Genomic DNA, 14366 nt, shown 5'->3' with positions numbered 1-14366 from the left:
CTTTGTTTAAATCCTATCAGTAGCGCCATATTTGTTTCAAGATTTTTTCTAGAAAGTATTTCTCAGAGATGTTTTCGTATGTTTAATATTTTTTTATTTGTCAAATATAATATAATATCTAGTCTGTATAAGTATGTAAGTTTCATTGGAAAAAGAAGAAAATGTGCCCACTATTCCATTTTTGGCTATAAATGTGGTCCTAATGAAAATAAGGTTAGGAATCCCTGGTATATTGATTAAATTTGTTATTTATTTTACATATTATAGTGACTCGATTGGATTACTTTTTATTATAATGGATAGACCAAACCAAATTGTTTATGTGCAATCATGGTTTTGAGGTAATCTAATTAAGGAAACCCATGTTGCTGTTATTGGATGGCACAACCCAGAATGCAGCAGCAGTAAATCTTGAATTAGATTAATCAGGCCAAATATAGAAAAAAGATAAGCTTTTCCTGGGTAGACAGCTTAGGCATGCTTACATACTGCAGTTTGAAATTTAGAAGAAATCTTTATTTAGCTACGTATTCTTTTCGACTTATACGAGGTATAAACGAGAACTCTGCCATTCTGGGCAGTGTTGACTTGTGTGTCCCTGATAACTATCTTAGAAATAGATAACATCAGTTGTTTATTCTCCCAAGGTGCAGAACCAACCTGCCACTGGTAATGCCAATTGGGAGGGCGATAACTGTGTTCAACGAAATTGCTTCGGGTGTTGATATATTCCACCTACGTGAGGATGAGTATAGGTGGACGTTATTTTATAAATTTTTAAAATAGGGTCTGCTTAACTCATCCGGTGTATTTCCATGTACCTATATAATTAATATTTTTGTATGTACATATTTCTTCTGTTTAATAACATACTATCTATCTCTTTTTTATGTCATGTTGTGAACGTCTTAAACTTATAATTTGTAATGTCCACAATATGTAAAAATAAATAAATTGAATTGAATTTAATTATGAACCACTAAAATACTAGGAGCCGAGTCATGTTGAAGCCTGCTACCCTACGGCCAAATCCTTACGATCGTCAATTATGAGGTCTCGAAGAAGAAGATTTCATTTTGAAATCGATGTACTCTATATGGTTAATCACTATTTACTGGTTATATTTAATTAAAACTTGTAAATAGTGATGCATGTGTTACGTGTCTACGAGTAAAGTTTTCATTAAGGAGATAGTAGACAGGCAGTCACGCGAAGCAATAAAGATTCAAATCACCTTCAGTGCTGAAAAGAGTTCGCGCTCAAATAAAAAAGCTCTGGTTTTATTTTCCTGCACTGTCTGAAGACAGTTGCGCGCGTAATTCGACGTCAGATCTCTAATGAACACGCGCAGTGGTTATTCGACCATACAAAATACAATTTACTGTTTTATGTATTATAGAACATTGACAAATTGTGTTTCTCAAAAGTTTTATTACACAATTACGGACAAAAAAAAACTTAATGATACACTACCCCCCCCTATCCATTGCACATATATCCGCCAAACATATATAAATAATATATAAATATATAAAAAATAAAGTCAGATTTGAATTAAAGAGACGTTTAAAAAAAAGTACAAATAGCTACGTAGTTCTATTTCTCATGTTGAGACGGTGTATTTTAGGACTTTCTTTGTTAAAACTGGATACACATGTTGCATTTGCAACCAGAATGATATGAAAGTACACTCCTTATATTTATTTTTTAAGAATCCGTCTGAAGCTAATTCCAACAATTGCTCTTCTTCCGCATGCGATAAACATTCTAGCATGGATATTGGATTGATGTTGTATTAATGCTTGTTGCACCAGACGTAGCCAAAACCCGGTGCAGCACGTACCCCCAACAAATTCTTCCCGTACTCCCTGTACCATTTTTTGGTATTTTTGTGGTGGTTTTTGTTACCCCACCCAATCATTTCGATTTTGGTGATTCATCCACCTTTCTATACTACTATACGCTTCATAAATTTTATTTTACCCTCTATACTCAACATTATTAAAAACTGTCCATGCTGGTGTAAGTTAGCAACATCACAAAATGGCAACTCGGCTCGACTCACACATTAAATTGCGAGAAAATAGTAAACATTTTTCAGACTTCATTGTTGTTCGTAGCGAAACCCATGAAAATGATTTATAATAGCTTAAATTGGTGGATTATTTAATACTTTTATGAGGTTGTAAACTTTTATCTATATATAAACGACTGTAAAGCCGCGTTGACACGGTCCAAGTACGATCCAAGTAGACTTGGATATGAATAATTAGTATGAAGATGTCTCATCGAAGTGACAGCTTCATACTATTTATTCCTATCCAAGTTAACTTGGATGAGTAGGACGCGGTCCAAGTAGCTTGGATAGGAATAATTAGTATGAAGATGTCACATACGAGTGCACTTGGATAGGAATAAATAGTATGAAGCTCTCACTTGGATGAGACATCTTCATACTAATTATTCCTATCCAAGTCTACTTGGATCGTACTTGGACCGTGTCAACGCGGCTTAAGTAGATAGATATTATTTACTATCATCAGATGAACATAATATTTTGCTATCGCTCATAAATTTGTGTTGTATCCAGTTTCAAAGTAAAATGTTTAATCTTGCTAAATATATGCAACCTATAATAAATTAAAGACTCAACAAACTTGTGCTCGGCAGACACTATTAACCATCAGTTTTTTCAATTTAACAATGAAAATTATTATTTTAATCCGTATATTCGTCTTGTCATCCCTCTTCTTTCAGGGGCGCCGGAGTGTGATATCCTTGGCCCCCACAAGGGGGGGGGGGCTGACAGGGCTCTGGCCTGGAAGCCCGGGCTTAGGAAGGGTCCGGCACGATGGATCGACCAGATAAGTGAGATAAACGCATTTTAAAAATTCGCTCTAATGATAAAAAAGTCGCCTGCGGCGCTATTTTACTTCAAAGATGTTAACATTTTAAAATATGGGGTTATGCGTTACAATTTTTGATTATTGTGTGTCAATACTCGATAACTCCATAATTCAAGTAGATGTTTTTAAAAATACGAAAATCACTAAATAATTTTACCTCGAAAACAATATGGAAAATGATTATATAGTGTCACATTGGCTTTACCATTGGCAATTTTTAACATTTGGCCCTCCAATGATTCTAGCCCGGGGGGCCGTTTCAGGATATGGGGGCCATGGTGATATCACTACCTATTACAGGATATTGTTATTTGTTACGTGAATATTCATTCTTCGATTGAGAAATTTTACTCAACTGATCATAATTTAGCATTTCGAATAATTTATCATATCTCGTAATATTAGTTGATTAACAATTTATTTTTATATTTTTTTCGAAACATTTTTGTAAGCGTTTAGCATATCGTCTCTGTTCTGGTAGAACACACTAACTGGAGAATACTAGTTTTGAGTAATTTGACTTTGAAGTTGTTAAAATGTTTGAAAAGGTCTATCATGTGAGTTTATTAGTAATCGTAAAAAGGATGACTTTAAAATAAAGACTGTTTATTTATTAAGAAGGTTTCCAGACGGTAAAGTTTGAAATAAGGAACATTTTGGTATAACTAACTCAATATGTCATTTTTCGAATTAGTGTCTTCTGCCAGAACAGTGACGATATTATTTTTGATATATTTGTCTGTGATTCAATTATTAGAGCATTATATCTATAGACGAAAGTAAAATAAGCAATATAATCGTTTATGTGTACGCTACATAATATATACATAGGTTCTACGTAAGTAAACCGTACTGATTTCTCCATGATAGACACTGGTTCAATGTACTATAAGTATTCTTTTTCCCCAATGTGAGAGAGTATCAGGATAACTGTTTACTATGAAGTCCAATAGATCTTGCTAGCCTACTTTTGAAATTAGTATAAACAAAAACGTGTTTATAATCATTATATAGTACACACAAAAGGTTAATGCAAATTAATACCTCTCGAGTATATAATAGTAACCCCACGTTTAATTAAAATTAAAATTAATTTATTGTTTATTTACAATACGTTATTTATTTTTATGTAAGTATTTAAAAATGACACTTGAGCACATAACAAAATACTAATTCAAGACGTTCACAACATTTAGAATAAAAAGTACAAGTAAATCAACCAGAGAAAAAACAAGGTAGAGAAAAAACAAACCAACAAATAATTGACCGTATAATAATATCGAAATTTTAAAGCATTGAATAAAATCTAGTAAATTCCTGTACAATATAATACATTGTATTCATGATACAGTATAATATTATTATCAAAATTTATAAAATACGTATGATGTAATAATTTATATAAAATATACCTACCTACTACAAAATGTGAGGTTTAAAAAAATGATTTATTACTTTTATATCTAAAAAAATAATACTATCGCCCGAGGGTACTTAATGAAATATGAATTTAAATTCTAATTGATTTAAGTTATGAACTATTCCATTTGACAATCATGGGATAGTACAAAACTTAAATCAATTAGAGATTATATATCTTTAAGGTCGAGCTCTATCTGAACGAATCAAGTCATTCACTGGTACACAAAAATTGTAAATCTTCCAAATGATAGGCCAGCTGAAGGAGGCTGCTGGATTAATGAATTAGTTAAGTCCTGTGGATTTACCTAGTAGTACAAAGGACAACAGTGAGAGGAAAAGCACCAATTTGGTGAGAACATTTACCATCGGTGAATTAAACCAGGCTGAAAATTTATGTAATATTTACATAATTTAAAAAAGCTTAAACAATATAGAGGAGGACTACGCCATTGTTGTTAACGAGAAGAGATACAAATATTAAGATTTTTACACATACACCCTCTCACTCTATCGTAACTAGGGAATCCAATCCCGAGCCAAAATTCTGATCCCGGGATTTCGGGATTACAATTTGACAATCCCGGGATTGGCATTTTTTTTCCTTTGTTAATATAAAATTTTTATATTTACAAATAACATTGATAAAATCGGTCAAAAATAAATCTAGTATAATTTATACTATTTAAGACATTTATTGTTAATATTGTATACCTACGTTCAATCTTGGAAATACACAAGTTTAATGGAGTAAATAATATTGTAATATAAATAATAATGTGAATTTAATATGAGATTGCTGTTTCTGATAGTAAAGACATAATAAATGGATTAGCGAGATTTCAAATAGTAAAGCAAATAATCATGGCGTACTTATGGCCTTTCCACATCATAAATCTAATTAATCAGCCAAATATGAAACTGCTGTAAAACGTATGATATCATGGTAGAATTACTTTGTTAAAAGTGCGTACCTAGCATTGTTTTTTTCCAATCTTTCTCATTTTTAATAATTCATGCATCGCTCAAAATGTAAAAGTTTACAAACCGGAGCATTCGACAATTTTCTGACGATATGAACATAGTTATCGAATTTAATCAGTATTTTATAAAAATAAATGCGTTAGATTTTTTTCATTATGGCTTATCTAGCTCAGACAGTCAAATTATTTTTTTCACGAGACGGAGCGATAATTTTACTGATTCCACGACGCGGAACGGCGCTCCGGTGCGTTCCGGTCCATTTCGAGCCCTGAATTCATGTGAAAAAATAAAATGAATCGGCAACCTACACATGGGTAAATCAAACTTCATTCAAACTCAGTTTATTTCTAATGTAGCTATTTTTTATTAAAAGTATTTTTTCTGCTTTATTTTCGCTTTTATTTTATTTTCCATAAAAATTGATAAAAAAAATCAATCCCGAAATACCGGGATTATGTTTATCAATCCCGGGATCCATAGGTATCGAAAATAGCTGGGGATCCCTAATCGTAACCGTCCGAGATCGGAAAACGGTTATTTGCATCTTCAACTTCAGTTATAGTCGACTGTTCCGATGATGGATTTATTGCCCGAAACAATTGTCAACGTAAATGAATCAGGTAAAGTAGTATTTATTACCAAAATAACTTTGTTTAAAAACCATAATTATAATAACAGTAATATCTCGTAAGTAGTAAAAATAAAGAAGAAAATGAGTAAGATTTTCTTCCTTTCATCAAATTGACTTTTGTGAAGTTAAAAAATATTCGTAGGTATCTTAAAATCTAGTCAAATTTAAAACCAATTATCTCAATTTTCACGAAACAATCGCAGTTTGAAATATTTGATACGAAAAACTCGTTGATTTATTATTTGCGTCGTGAGTTGTATGAATGTGCTATATAAAAAAATTAGACTGCTCGATAATTTAATGTCACTAAACTTTCCGTTGTTATAAAATGTTCAATCACTCTCATCTGCATTTGTACCACAGAGGCGAACTACGCACAGAGTCATTACTTAACGCCCAATTTTGGAATAATTGATTTTAGCTACATTCTTCTTGCGTCTTCTTCTTAACCCGTAGTAAGTTGCCGAGAAAGGTCCAACGTTGTTTCTTCCCTTTCGATGTGACGAGAGGCGGTACTTATATTTTTTATAATAGCTAACGGTTGGGGCAATTATATTGGCCGTCATTTCTTATTTACCCACCTACCTTTAATCCTTATTTATTATTGTCGCAAAACCAGGGCGACCAGCAGTCATGGGTCATGAGACGACCGTGATTGCGAATAACATTGAGATAGCTCGAATGACATTATGAAAGTAGTCGCGTGCGGGCTTGTTGCAGCTTAGCCGTCGTTAACCAAAAATTGAGTCAAAACGAATGTGTTTGACCTTCATTTTACCAAATCTGATACGGTTTGAGCGAACGTCTTGTCTATCATCCATCCAGAACTTTTTATCATCATTCATCCCAAAACCCAGTGAAACCATTAGAATGACATTCTGAACCATCCGTTTACCAGTGCGTGAGTGCGTGAACACCGAACCGGCTCCAGGGCGGGCCAGCCCTCTCAACATACAAGGTCAGTGTCTGGAATTCTGTGTAAGCCCCTCCTAGATCCGTAATCTACCACATCTTCAAATTACAGTCCACTGCAAAAAGCGCCACCAACGTCCAATTTTACAATAATCGATTTTAGCCACAATCCTTTTCTTTGTTAGAACATACGCACACCACGCGACATCTCCCTGTCATTCACCCAAAGCGAAGAGATTTAGGAGAGACCTCTTGAGGAATCCGTAACAAGTTCAACGTTGTCTCTTCCTTTTTGATGTGACAAGAGAGGTGGTATTTATAATTATTATTATAAATAAACATTTTCGCTCTTTAACGGGGAATATTTATCTCTACAGACTGGAGGTTACATTAACAGAATTAACCGTTGTAATATAAAATATACTTATATTGAAAACCCAATTTTATGTCAGACATGGAATCGAACCCGCACCAATGACTTCAGAGACCAGCGCACTACCAACTGTGATACCATGGGACATTTTTTGTTACATAGGTACATAAATTCTATTATAAATTTCATCAAAATCCAGAGATTTTACTATCCACTGCTTGATGAACGACTATCCTTGCGGTGTCCGCTATTATTATCGGTTATAAAGAATTTTCTGGGGTTTTGTAAGGTGATTTCATAAGCCATGGTCGAATTCAAATTAGCAATACCCTATGCAGGTTAACGAATGGTTTTCGATAAGCCATTTTCTTCTGACTATTTTTTATATGACTAGCATCAAGTAGAGTAGTTTGCGTGAGTAAAGACTTAAAAAAACCACGATAGTAATTTCGAGGTATCCATAAAGGCATCTAGAAAAAAAAACCACATGTGTACAGAATTTATAGTTTCTAGATATAAGGGAAGTAGGCAAACATTGAATGTGTTATATAAACAAACATAAAAGATAATTGTGATGGATAACGATCATTTCTTTTAATAGTAGATACTATAAAAGTTCGGACTCATATTTGAATGAAAAAATAATTAATCAATATTAATAATTGGTCGTATTTAAATATTTGTGGTATTCTTAATCCCTGAGTTCATCCCTGTGGTCTTTCCGCTCGACTAGTCAATTAATCCGCCGATAAACAATTCACTTCTACTTCTCTCACAGCATCATTTACATATTTTAAGTAATGTGATTTTTCTCGTCTTGTCTCGTACATTTGGGACGAATGATTTTTACGGATCAGTGAATCGCGGCCAAACGTTTTGAGTTTTCTTTCGTTATTTACCAAAAACGCACAAATTTTATGTGAATTGAGGTAAAAAGAAAGAACAAAAAACTTGCAATGAATTGTTGTTAAATAACAAAATACATTTTCGTTTATTTCTTAGGAGAACGGCGGAAGAACTCAAAATCCCGCCAATTTTTAAATATGCCAGATATGCATGCAGCTCGGCGACAAATTTAGTCATAAGCCAATAATCAAACGTTCAATAAATTATCATGTGCTTTTGTTCAGCTCTCTTGTCCTTCTGTCTACAATCTGTTGTAGTGCCGAACACAAGTTAATTAGATAGTGTAAATTAAGTTGATTTTTTTAATAAATGATTTACTTAACTGTTACCGTAATAAATATTATAATGTCGAATTTATTTCATGTTTATTTCTGGTAAGTACATATATTGTTTTTCAATTTGTGTATGACTCAAAGTATGGTCCTAATAGGTTGAGCAAGCGGCTGACATCCATTTCTCGTAAAAACAAAATCTGTCAATACAAACCTCCACTCTGTGGAGGCCCATATGATACTATTAGGATCGGACATTGTCGAAAGAAATTAGAAGAAGTTTATTTGAGGGCGGTTAAAATTTTGGATTGATTTGAAAGGAATAAAAAATAATTAATTTTGAACCAAAATATGAAAAAAGAGTCTGGACTTTGGAAAAGAAAAGTTGAACATATTCATTGTGGGTTTCAAGATATATCGGATCAGAAGGGCAAGATATGACCAACGTATGTAAAATAATATTAATACTATCGACCGAAGGAACTTGATGGAATTTGAATTTAAATTCTAATGGATTTAAGTTTTGTACTATTCCATTTGAGTCGTTTTTAAACACTGACACTGACTCAGTATTTATTTGCCTTTTGGTGAGTGTACACAGTGCCTGAAGATGCCGAAAGGCAAAACCCGGGTCGCAAAAAACGACTCAAATGAAATAGTATAAAACTTAAATCCATTAGTATGTAAAATACATGGGTTACGAAAATAACTTTTGCCGAACAAACAAATAGTACAAAAACGTTGGGAAGGTCACAACTTTACTGGGAGTCTTGCTAATTACTATTTTTGATAAAAATTTGGCTGGTGGGATGAGAAAAAAAGCTATTTAGAAGGAAATACGTTTAAAAAAATAAATAAAAAACTTTTAAATTTATCGACGATAAAAAAAATCCTCCGAAAATGATGTCGTCACCTCTATTATAGGTTTATCTAACAACAAACTTGCGGTTATTACGACTAATGCATGTTTAAGTGAATCTCAAAAATAACCTACATATTTTATATTATGAAACACGTGGATGGTAAATGTATTTTTTTTAATTCTGGCATTTTATTCAACTTGAAAGTTATTTTAAATGTGTCAAAAAACAATAGATTTAATGCAAATCAAATTTTTTTAAGATATGGCTAGAAAAGTGCTAAAGTTGGTAACGCTGTCCACTGAGCTGATGGAGTGATAAGAGTAAATTGGAGTTGTTTAGCGTGCTGGACTGGTCGGAGACTGCTGGTATAAGGTATGTATGTAGTCGTTACTTGCTTTGTTCCAACAACACCCCTTATTCGTTTGCTATCTGAAGGTTGCTCATGTGTGGGTGCCATGTATTCGGGCAGAGTTGAATAATACACGAGTTGGTGATTTATAGTGTTTATGTCTATATTATTGAGCACATTAACTTGTTTGTTATGACACGGCAAATAACATGGTGTTGTATTATATTATATCGCTGAGGTTTAACATGAATCTTTTATCGTAATAGATTTTTGGGTTTCTTGTGTCTTGTGTACTTCTTCCTTCTTTCGTCGACGTTTCGGGCTCTTTATAGAAGACATTATCAAGGGATGATATGTTTTATGATGAAATGTAGTGTAGGTATTGATACCGGTAAAAGGGATTCACTGATTTGTAATCTAGAAACAAGCGCGGCCTTACATTTTTGCGTTGAGAAACGCCGCGTGGCCACGCCGAACGCGTGGTACGTGGTACCTTCCACTTTCGCCGGAGAATTTACACTATCCTACAATTATCTACAACGAATCTATGGGTGATGAGACAGCGGGGAGGGGAAAGGGAAGGTTTTCGGCCGACTGTTCTTTTGTACTCTCCAGGTACAACACGAATCCTGTCCTTGACTCGAAAGGCGCATTCGGCGGAAGTGCGTTTTGCGATAACATTATTTTAGGTTTTCAGGGGTTGTAAACTTTCTTCAGGGGAGCCGGATATTTTTGTTGTTAAATTCCTGATACGGCATTCGAGACCTTTTTATGGAGAGGGGTTGTATTTGGTAATAGTATATAAATGCAAACGTCACTCTAAGAATGCAAAAAGAATCCGATTAGCTAAGAGCAAACGTTGCTCAAGAGAAGTGTGTCAATCGTTACGACCAGAGATACCGGATCGAATATTGGATTTTGCTGACAGTACCGAAAGCCATGACGTTTTTAATATTTTAATATTTTCGGGGTTTCTATGGATTTCGATGGCCTCTGCAATGAGCCCGAAACGTCGAGGAAAGAACGAAAAAGAACACACGGTGCAAACCCAAAAATTTATTACGATAAAAAACAGCCTCAAACATTATATGAATCTTTTAACTTGATAATTAAGCGAAGAACTGGAGCATCCTTATAACTTCTACACGGGAACGAGGTCTCTAGACAACTGTCAGTTTCTTATTTCCGCTTCGCCGCTGTCTATGCTCCACACATGAGCATAGACAATGACGTGATAGTTGTAGAGTTGGGTAAAACATCCACACTGGACATCAAGGGGAATTGAGAAGGCCATGACACGATTTAGGCTGCAGCGTTATTCGACGACGATACTAATAGATAAATTTCTGTTTGGTATGAATGAATTCTTGTTATGAATGTATTCTTGTTAACACGCTTTTGTGAGTTTCATTCGCTCGATATAGTATTTTTTTATATACTACCAGCAATTTTAAACATGCAATTCTGACATAATGCTGGAAATATTATTAATTACATATATGAAAAGATGCATACAGCAAAATATGTAAGCATCCGTGACACACTGGTGGTACTTAACAAAGTGCAATTTCTTAGCTAGGTATATATTATAATATAATAATTATATGTTACTAATGGATATAGTTAATTCAATCTCTGTTAATTTAGTGCTCTGATTGCTGTTTGTATATTATTATGATATTAAACAGTGATACCTAACCGAGATTCCACGGAACCGCAATATTTCCAAAGCTTGTGATAAAAGTATGGCTGAAACCATTTTTACATTTTTTGAAATGGAATAAAGCGCAGCTCCGGTTTGTAAAATCTCAAGATTATCTCTCCGTCTAGTGGAAAAATGAAATAATATAGAGCGTCTTGGTTCATGTAATATTAAAAACACAGAACAGATTAATAAATATATTTCCGATAGGCCATATTCCATTACCGTACATTTTAACGCAGGGCTTTGAATGTGTGTGCTACAAAAATGAACCACGCAATATCGACGTGCGATTGTGTGTGTTGCAACCTTCAATACACCAATATTAAATGAGAATCAGTGCATAACCCGAGAACAGTTGTCAGTATTCAACGAATGAGGTATTCTTGACAAATGTTTAAGCTTATCCCGTATTCTTCCACACTCGAGATCGGTTGCCAGCTTCTCCACACCTATTAAGTATTTCAGTTCCCATTATTTCTGAGTTGCCTGATTAAGAAGCAACTAATACAGTTATTTTATATCTATTTCAAGAAGTTTAATACGAAATGATAACAAAATAATAATTATGACGTGACGTAAATTTGGTTTTTTGCCTGCCGCGTTGACACAAGTTTAAATACTAATTTAATTTGACTATCAGAGCTAAGTAGGTATATAAAAAAATCTTGCGTACACACTTATTTTTATATAATACTAGCTGAAGTACCCGGCTTCGCACAGGGTCGGTTTGTGGTTATATTTATCTTAGATATTTACAAAATAATAAGAGTTAATTATTTTTTTAATATTAAAATATCTGTGTTATACAATATGGCAATATGAAAATAATTCTAATAGGAGTAAAAGTCAAACAAAAGACCACTAAATTAAAATCGAATCCAAAATATGCAAACGTTATTAATATGTAGTAAAAAAAAAACAAAATTGCATGGAACAAATAAACAATAAACGTTGTATTTTCTATAATACAAATTTAGAAACCTTTGCAGGTGTGTGCATAATAACTGACAAAAGTTTCATCGCAATCGGATGAATGGTATAGGAACCATACGAATAATGTATAAAGTATAAAGAATAATGTATAACGTATAGGATATAATAAAGAAGAAGAAGAATATGGTTGTACTAATTCAGAAACCTTCGCAGGTATTGGCACAACCATTAACGAAAGTTTCATCGCAATCGGATCAATGGTATAGGGACCATACAAATAACAGAAGATAGAATGATGAAGAAGAAGAAGAAGATAGTTGTACTTATTCAGAAACCTTTGCGGGTGTTACCACAACAACTGACGAAGGTTTCATCGCAATCGGATGAATGGTACAGGAACCATACGAATAAAAGAAGATATAATGAAGAAGAAGTAGAAAAATATGGTTTTTCTAATTTAGAAACCTTTGCGGGTGTGTGTACAATAACTGACGAAAGTTTCGTCGCAATCGGATGAATGGTATAGGAATCATACGAATAAAAGAAAATAGAATGATGAAGAAGAAGAAGATGATAATTTTTCTAATTCAGAAACCTTTGTAGGTGTGCGCATAACAACTGACAAAAGTTTCATCGCAATCGGATGAATGGTATAGGAACCATACGAATAGTAGAAGAAGATGATTTTCTAAATCAGAAATCTTCGTAGGCATGCGCATCACAACTGACCATACGAATAAAAGAAGATAGAATGAAGAAAAAGAAGAAGAAGAAGAAGATGGTTGTACTAATTCAGAAACCTTTGCGGGTGTTGGCACAGTTATTGACGAAAATTTTATTGCAATCGGATGAACGGTATAGGAACCATACGAATAAAAGAAAATAGAATGAAGAAGAAGAAGAAGATGATGATTTTTCTAATTCAGAAACCTTCATGGGTGTGCATACAACCACTTACCAAAATTTCATTGCAATCGGATGAATGGTATAGGAACGCATACGGGACAGACACACAGACAGACATTCATTTTTATATATTAGTATAGCCTATACTCTTCCCGCAAGTGCAAGCAATAAGTTTACAAAGTTTTATCGCAATCGGATGAACGGTATGGCTGCGCATTAAATACGAACAAACAAACACACAAATATTAATTTTTATATATTAGATATGTAAAATTACATACCTAGGTCAATATGTATAAAATTATCAAGTGCTGCAGTACGTACAATTTTCTATTTTGAGTGCTGAATTTTTGAAGTAAAAAAGGAAAATTTGTAGCAAAAGACATGTAACAAAGAATAAAGTACTTAATAAAACATGAGGAATAGGGTTTTCAGTAATGAGCATCACCGTTTATTATGCACTAGGTTCTTCTGTTATTTCTGTGAAAGTATTTAAAATGCACACAATGATAACATTTCAACAATTACAGAACATTAACAATGTAAAAATAAATGTAAATATTTTTAGTGTATAAAATTAATATATTTTTAGATTCTATGGCGATGGCAACGCTAACTATCCGTCTTTTATGGGTGTATACATCAGCATAATGAATTTACAAATAATTTGAGACTAAAAATAGTAAACTGTATCATTTTAAGACTACTAATGGGATTTACATGACTTTGTTGTATACCACGTTGGACCTTAATAAGCCGGAGTTACTTGGAGTTTCAAGGGTTCCACTAACAAAAAAAGGTTGGTAATCACTGGAAGATATTGTATATGAATGAGGACATAAGAATAATAAATTTATTATGGAGAATTATTATGATTGATTAATGGCATTTTTCAATGTATTCAAACGCTTCTTCTTCATTAGATTTCGCTACGGCTCAGCTCCATTCTTAACCACTCACACCACTTTCCTTCAGCCAATTTGGTTCTCTGCTTCTCTTCTCTGATCATAGACGTTGGATGAACAAAAATACGCTTAGTGCAAAAATAATTTACTTAGCTAATTTTTAATATAACGGAATTTCTGTTTTTATTAAATATCATTTAATAGTTTTTGTGTAACATTTTAACTACCCCCTATCAAAAATATTGAATGTCAGATACGAGCACAGACCATTGCAATGTAATTTGAGCATTATACATTCCCGT

This window comes from Rhyacophila brunnea, unplaced genomic scaffold, assembly GCF_057557595.1.
Source record: "Rhyacophila brunnea isolate RB1 unplaced genomic scaffold, BYU_Rbru_1.0 scaffold_11, whole genome shotgun sequence".
In the NCBI taxonomy this organism is placed as follows: Eukaryota; Metazoa; Arthropoda; class Insecta; order Trichoptera; family Rhyacophilidae; genus Rhyacophila; species Rhyacophila brunnea.
The sequence above is the reverse complement of the archived record's forward strand: the minus strand, read 5'-3'. Positions refer to the sequence as shown.